The sequence below is a fragment of the Triticum urartu genome, chromosome 4A (genome assembly GCF_056163025.1).
Source record: "Triticum urartu cultivar PI428250 chromosome 4A, HENAU_Tu73, whole genome shotgun sequence".
NCBI classification, from domain to species: domain Eukaryota; kingdom Viridiplantae; phylum Streptophyta; class Magnoliopsida; order Poales; family Poaceae; genus Triticum; species Triticum urartu.
The window spans coordinates 62,167,517-62,173,716 of NC_141876.1; the positions used below are offsets into that span (position 1 = coordinate 62,167,517).

Here is a 6,200-nt window from a genome sequence, read left to right on the forward strand (position 1 = left end):
TCCTCGGAGAATGCGCAAAACCACCCGTGACTTCATTAACGCACAACTCCCAGTGCCGTTGGAAGAAATGGGCAGGCTGGCTATCGAGGTTGGGGCTTTCGTTGGGTACATTTGGAAGAAGGTCGTCTTAATCTCCTCGGCGGTATATGGTGCTGTCAAATTCATGTTCATTTCAGGCGTCATCCTAGTTGGTACTGTGTTCAATACATTGGGAGAGCTGCTATACGTACGATCAAATTCAATACGATCTTTGTACGATAAGACTCAACTGGTGTGGTGGGCCTAGACCTTAGGAAACGGGCCTATATCTTTTCGTACAAGTCGTATGAGAAATTGATGGTATGTGAGGTAGTTTCGATACATTGGACATGCCCGACGTGCCCTCGCCTGCAAATAGGTTCTTGTAGAACGAAGTACTGGCCATCAACACACTTCAAACTCTTATTCGTACGGCTTGGACTCGGTTTCTTCAGGATCGTGAGTTTCTCGTATTCGTGTACGGCTTGGACACCACCACAGGAAATCCGGATTCCAGCCTTTGCCTCGGGCGCAATTTTTGCCGGGTGCATGTTACGCGGCCAATATATGTTGGCCTTGATGTTGGCACGGATTCATCATCAACAGCAACAATACGTTAGAGGGAGGGACGCCGCCGGCGTACGTATTGCATGGCATCGTCGTCTTTGGCGCCGCCCAGGCCCAAGGGCTCACAGGCCATGGCGCCTGCGCCAGCAGCAGCACGTGCACCAAACTGGTCCGCGCTCCCAATCGACATCATGCACAAAGTCGTCGGTCGCCTCCCTACGGGCAAGGACCGTCTCCGCGTCGGCGCCATCTGCCGCCAGTGGCGCGCCGCCGTGCGGCGGCAGCGGCTATGGCATGGCAACGGGCCGGTGGCGTACCTCGCCCTCGCGAACGGGATCATGTTTAGCTTCCCGGATGCCAAGCCCGCACCACCAGCCAAAGGTTGCGCGCATGCGCATTACTGCGGTGCGTGTGGCGATCGGCTTCTGTTTGCCGACAAAGACTACTTCTGCTACCGCTTGACGAGCCCTTTCACCGGAAGGACGACGGCTCTCCCCAGCCTGGCCTACATCCTCGACGAGACGATGGGTCCGGACATGTCCGTGCATAAGCTGCTGGTGTGCCCGGATGGCCTGATCGCCGCGATCATCGGCCGCGAGCACTTCGCCAAGGTCGCGCTCTGCACGCTCGAGTTCTTCTCCTGGTCTCTCGGCGCGGACGACGAGTGACGATGGTATGAGGACATGGTCTACTACGAGGGGAGGCTCTACGCGATCACCAACAGCGGGTAGCTCCTCGCGTTCGACGTCAGCTATGAGAAGACGGGCGAGCCCAAGATCTGCGGCGTCGAGACCGTCATCGGCGGTCGTGGCTACATCGGCGTGGGGGGGGGGGGATGCGGTACCTCGTCAAGTCACGCAGCGGCAGGCTGCTCATGGTCCGCAGGATCATGCAGCACAGCAAGTCGACGTACGCGTTCCAGGTGTACAAGGCGGATCTCCGGCCGTCGGGGTCACAATGGGAGCGGGTGATCGCCTTGGGCGGCGACGAGGCGCTCTTTGTCAGCCGGCTGAGCTCCCGGGCCGTGCGGGCGGACCGGGAAGGACTGGAGGGGCATCGGATCTTCTTCCTCGATGATACGGTCAGCATGTCATTCCGATCGCCGGAGCCCATGGGTCAGCCTTTTTACCACGCAGGCATCTATGACATAATGACCGGAAATGTCACCCAGCTCTTGCCCCGGATGTGGAGGAAGGACCACGACGGTACAGTGCCGCCCATATGGCTCTTCCCCGAGGACCCCGACGAGGACGACGAGTCGACGAGTGAGCACACCTGATGACTTCTTTGCTGACGTTAGATGTTGCGGCCTGGGTTGATGCTCACTCATTTTTTTCTATTCGGTTGTTTTTGGCGTTCTTGAAATAACTGAAGAAAAAAAATCTACAAGCAGCGTCGGGCTGCTGGTTCTGGGCCAAGAGACGTGACGTGACGCGTCGTAGGTGGAGGGCTAGTCGTTGTGGAGCACGGGAGGTCTGACGCATCGCTCAGAAATGCCCTTCCATAAAGGTAAACGCGTTTAAGTGTGCACGAGTAGGATGGAGCAGCTAGCCTACCTAGCAAAAATGAGTCAAACGACGCTGTCCCGTGAATCTGCTGCGATGAGCGTCTCGTCACAACATTAGATTTGCGTCGTGTCATTTCCGCTTCCAAACAACATTAGTCGAACGGAATCGCCCGTGACACGCACTCATCCAACGCCCTTTTTTTCAAATGCAGTGCATGGTGGTGTGAGGCTACACCGAAGATGACGAGAAGCAAACGAAGCTTTAGGACAATGGCGTCGGGAGGTCCACCAAAGCTGTAGGACGCCAGGTAGCCATGTGCCTAAGGAGGGTCGGCGCAAGGAAGACTGCAAGACCCGTAGAAAAAGAACGAGCCTCATGAAGCTCGCTGAGCACGCATCAACTCGGGAGTGTGCCAGGATGTCCCTGTGGGCAAGCTCGTCGTTGTCCGGGCATTGTCGAGTCAAGGTCCAGTTAGATGAAAAGGCATGACTAAAATTTTGATGTGTGGAAGAAAATAAACACTACTCCTAAATGGCAACCCATTGGTCACATGGCGAAAAAGAATTCCCTTTTTTTACAGAGAAAAGGCATATGCCCAACTTTACAAATGCTCCTTTTATTTCTGAAGGAGAGAAAGTGTGGACATCCTACGCAGACGTACTCTTAAGCGAAGCTATGAATGTGAGTGTAATAAAAACTTCCAATTTACTCTTATGCTCGTATGAACTACCCTTTTTATCCATCTTCTCCCTTCTGATTTGCTTAACAAATAAGGCTAATTTAGTTGACTTCTCAGTATTTGCACTGTTGGGAGGTTGGCTGCAGGAAGTTCCTTTATTTTAGCCGTGTAGGCAATTCCTGTTTATATGGCATATGGGTGGTCGTATACACAAAAATGTGGTACAAATTTTCACATATGTATAAGTATTACTCCCTCTGATCCAAAATAAGTGTTGTGGTTTTAGTTCAATTGAACTAAAACCACGACGCTTATTTTGGATGGGAGGGAGTATTGGTTTTTTGACTGGTCCTAGCAGGGGGTTAGGTCCTGCAAAAATGTGTCTACAGTCACTTGCAGAGACTCTGTTTGGCAAGGTTGGGCAGTGTATGTTGGTCCTACAAAAATGTGGCCCTACCTTGATCTTCTGCAAGGTCGTGTATGTTGCCCAGCGTTGTATTCATGGTCAGTTGTGTTGTGCTTGCTTGTTGACTGGGAAAGAAAAGGAGAAATTAAGCTATGTCTGGTCCCTGCAACTTAGCTAGAATGGACCAACTCCTCTTGCTAACTTGGGCAAGCAGACAAGTGAACGATGAATGGGATTGCCCATACAGATATACAATCCTCCTGCCAGAGTGATAAGCCAAGTACGGTAGCTAGCATCAGGTAGCGGCCCCGGCGTGCAGACAGATGGCGAGGCATTGTCCATGTTGGGTCATCGCAATTACCGCCCTACCTTAAATTGCGGCCGTCCTCTGCCATTGGATGTAGTTGTGTTGTAATCACTATGCTAATGTGCGATGAAATTTTGATATCTCTTTCAACACCTATTTACATTTGTATAATTACTATTTTTTCGCTCCATAAATGTTTTTTTGCTAGTTATTACTCATTTTTTTTGTGTTAGAGGTCCTGCCTGATCTTGGTTACCAATGAGTAATGGACATGCCCAACATGATGATTTGTTACATCTAAGCACCATCACATGTATAACGCCCCTCTTGGATTTGTTTTATTACCTCTTATGTGTTATCTAGTATGAAATGGAATTCAATTGCGTATTTTGCCTGCTTGTACTTGAAACTTGTCATGCGCACTATGTATGCGTACCTATGTCCTCAACATACATCACCTTATTCAATTGAATAATATAGTCATGATCTATGATCTGTGTTACTGACTTACTGTTCAGTTTTGATGAATTGAAAAGGTCGCATGCACTTCATATGTTCTGGTTCGTATCACAACAAATTGTTTTACAGGTGCCTCTGCGGCCAGCCATCGGGACGACGTCGACAGCCAAAGGAAGGGTTCTTGAGGTGCTCCTTCTCCACCGGCAGAGAGGTACCCCCTTCTTGGGTGGTACTCGGGTGCCTGCTCTGACCCTACCATGGAAGGTCCCCTCCCCCTCTCCCATCTCTCTATTTGGTCCTGGTCTGGTTTCAGTTTTTATTAATTTGACATAAGATCAACTTCGATATAAAAAACTGCCATGCTAGTTTAGCCGGTTTCTTTCTATGTAGTAGGATCTTAACTTTTGGTGTCTCAAAACTGAAAATGTTTTGTCATAACATAACTTGAGGAGCCGTTTGTTATAGTAATCGTAGTTTAGCCATCTCTTACTATGTGGATGCTTGATGCTATTCTTGTTCCTGCTCACACTGCACACTGGTTTTATCAACTGTATGCGGATTGCACTTTCTTCTTCCTATGAGTATATTGATAAAGATGCTCTCCTGATTGTTGTTTGTTGGGAGTACAAACAATAATCTCTTCTCCCCTCATATTAACAGGTCAAAGCTGGAAGTTAAAAACTGAATAAGTACTGGTTCAGAACTAGTTTCCAGTTTGGTAATTTATAGTCAATTCCACTTTAGCTGCTCGCTAACTATGTAGATCTTATTTGTTGGTTGCACAACTGAATATAATTTTCCACATGATAGCTTTTGAGCAGCTTTTTACCATGTGGATGATTGATATCTTCCATGTTTCTGCTTGCATTGCACTCTGTTATATTATGATCTGATAAAAGGATCAATTAAGCGCATTTCCTGTTGTTGTGGGTTTCTTCTTTTCTTCTTGGATTTCAGCTCAAGATTAACTTGTTATTTCTCTTGCCCTTGTGCGGTAGGATTCGTTTGGTACAACACCATGACCGATGCAGACAACAAGGCCTTCAATGAGCCAGGTACCTTGGTGCTACTGCTTTCGTGCGATGGCAGCAGGGGTTGTTGTTCGGCATCGGCTGCAAAAACAGCCATTGTGAGCTCCTCTCCTTGCTTCCAGCAATTCTCTTCTGACGTAGGTGGCCTGTGTTCATCTCTAGCCCATGTGTGTGTGTTGTGCTCGTTTGAGCAGGAAATTACCAAGTGTATGTGTGCTGAAAATGTGTTCTGCACATTAAGCAAACCATGTTGACGTGTCACAGTTCAGGGGTTTAGTTCTAATATGAGCATGAGCTAATTTTATTATCTCTGCTAAGGAATTCTTCTATATGCTAGCGTTCATAATTGAATCTCAAGTACATTTTATCTTGCATTGCCATCTTACCGCATGCATCATTGTCTTTCCCTGTTTTTTATTTGAAACATTGCAATTAACCCCATTGAACAAGCTCCAAATTGAGCTTAGTGGAGCAGGAGCTTGCACCTGTCTTGGCTATTAAGCATATAACTGAGCGAACATGAAGTCCCCTTTCCTCCTATGTTATAAGTTGATTTCATACATGTCTAGTGCACTCTTTATCTTGCATCGACATCTTAAGTCTTGGCATTGAACATCCTTGTTCTTGTGTTGTCTGTTGCAGGCCTCACTTGGTCTGGTTCAGGGGAGGGTGATGCCCATGGTGTGGCCGCATTGCAAGGTGGGCCGCATCAACAAGAGGGTGCCCTAAGGAAGAGCCATATGGTCATTTTGGTGACTGAGGATGCTGGACAAGATCTCATCACCCAAAGCATGAATTTGTGGAACTTGGCATATATTTCTTGGTTCAGGCAAGTCTTTGGTCTCTCTCTCTCTCTCCCTCTCTCTCTGAGATGGCGCTGGCCATTGACCTGATGATTTATTGTTTGGATCTATGATGGCTTCTTGTGTGATTCTTACTAAGGTCATGTTTATGATATTGGTCTCCTGTAATTCTGTGTTGGGCCCTGTTTTGCAATACATGCCATAGGCTTTGGTAATGGTCCTCTGTTTTGTTCCTTACTTCAGCTGGTGGATGTTCTTCTTTGGCGGCTATGGTTTTAGTTTTGATAGATAGAATCCTCACTTATGCACTTATTTTGACTTGTTAATAATGGCTATCAAATCAGATAGAACAAAATGGTTTTTATCGATGTAGTGCTGCTGTGTATGTATTAATAGAACAAGTGCTATCCTTGTTTACTTTG

At 47.7% G+C, this 6,200-nt stretch overlaps 1 pseudogene; it reads left to right on the top strand.

Annotated features, from left to right (window-relative positions):
* The first annotated feature begins 668 nt into the window (after positions 1 to 668).
* LOC147974774 (uncharacterized) lies at positions 669 to 1,864 on the top strand (annotated as a pseudogene).
* Positions 1,865 to 6,200: the final 4,336 nt, after the last annotated feature.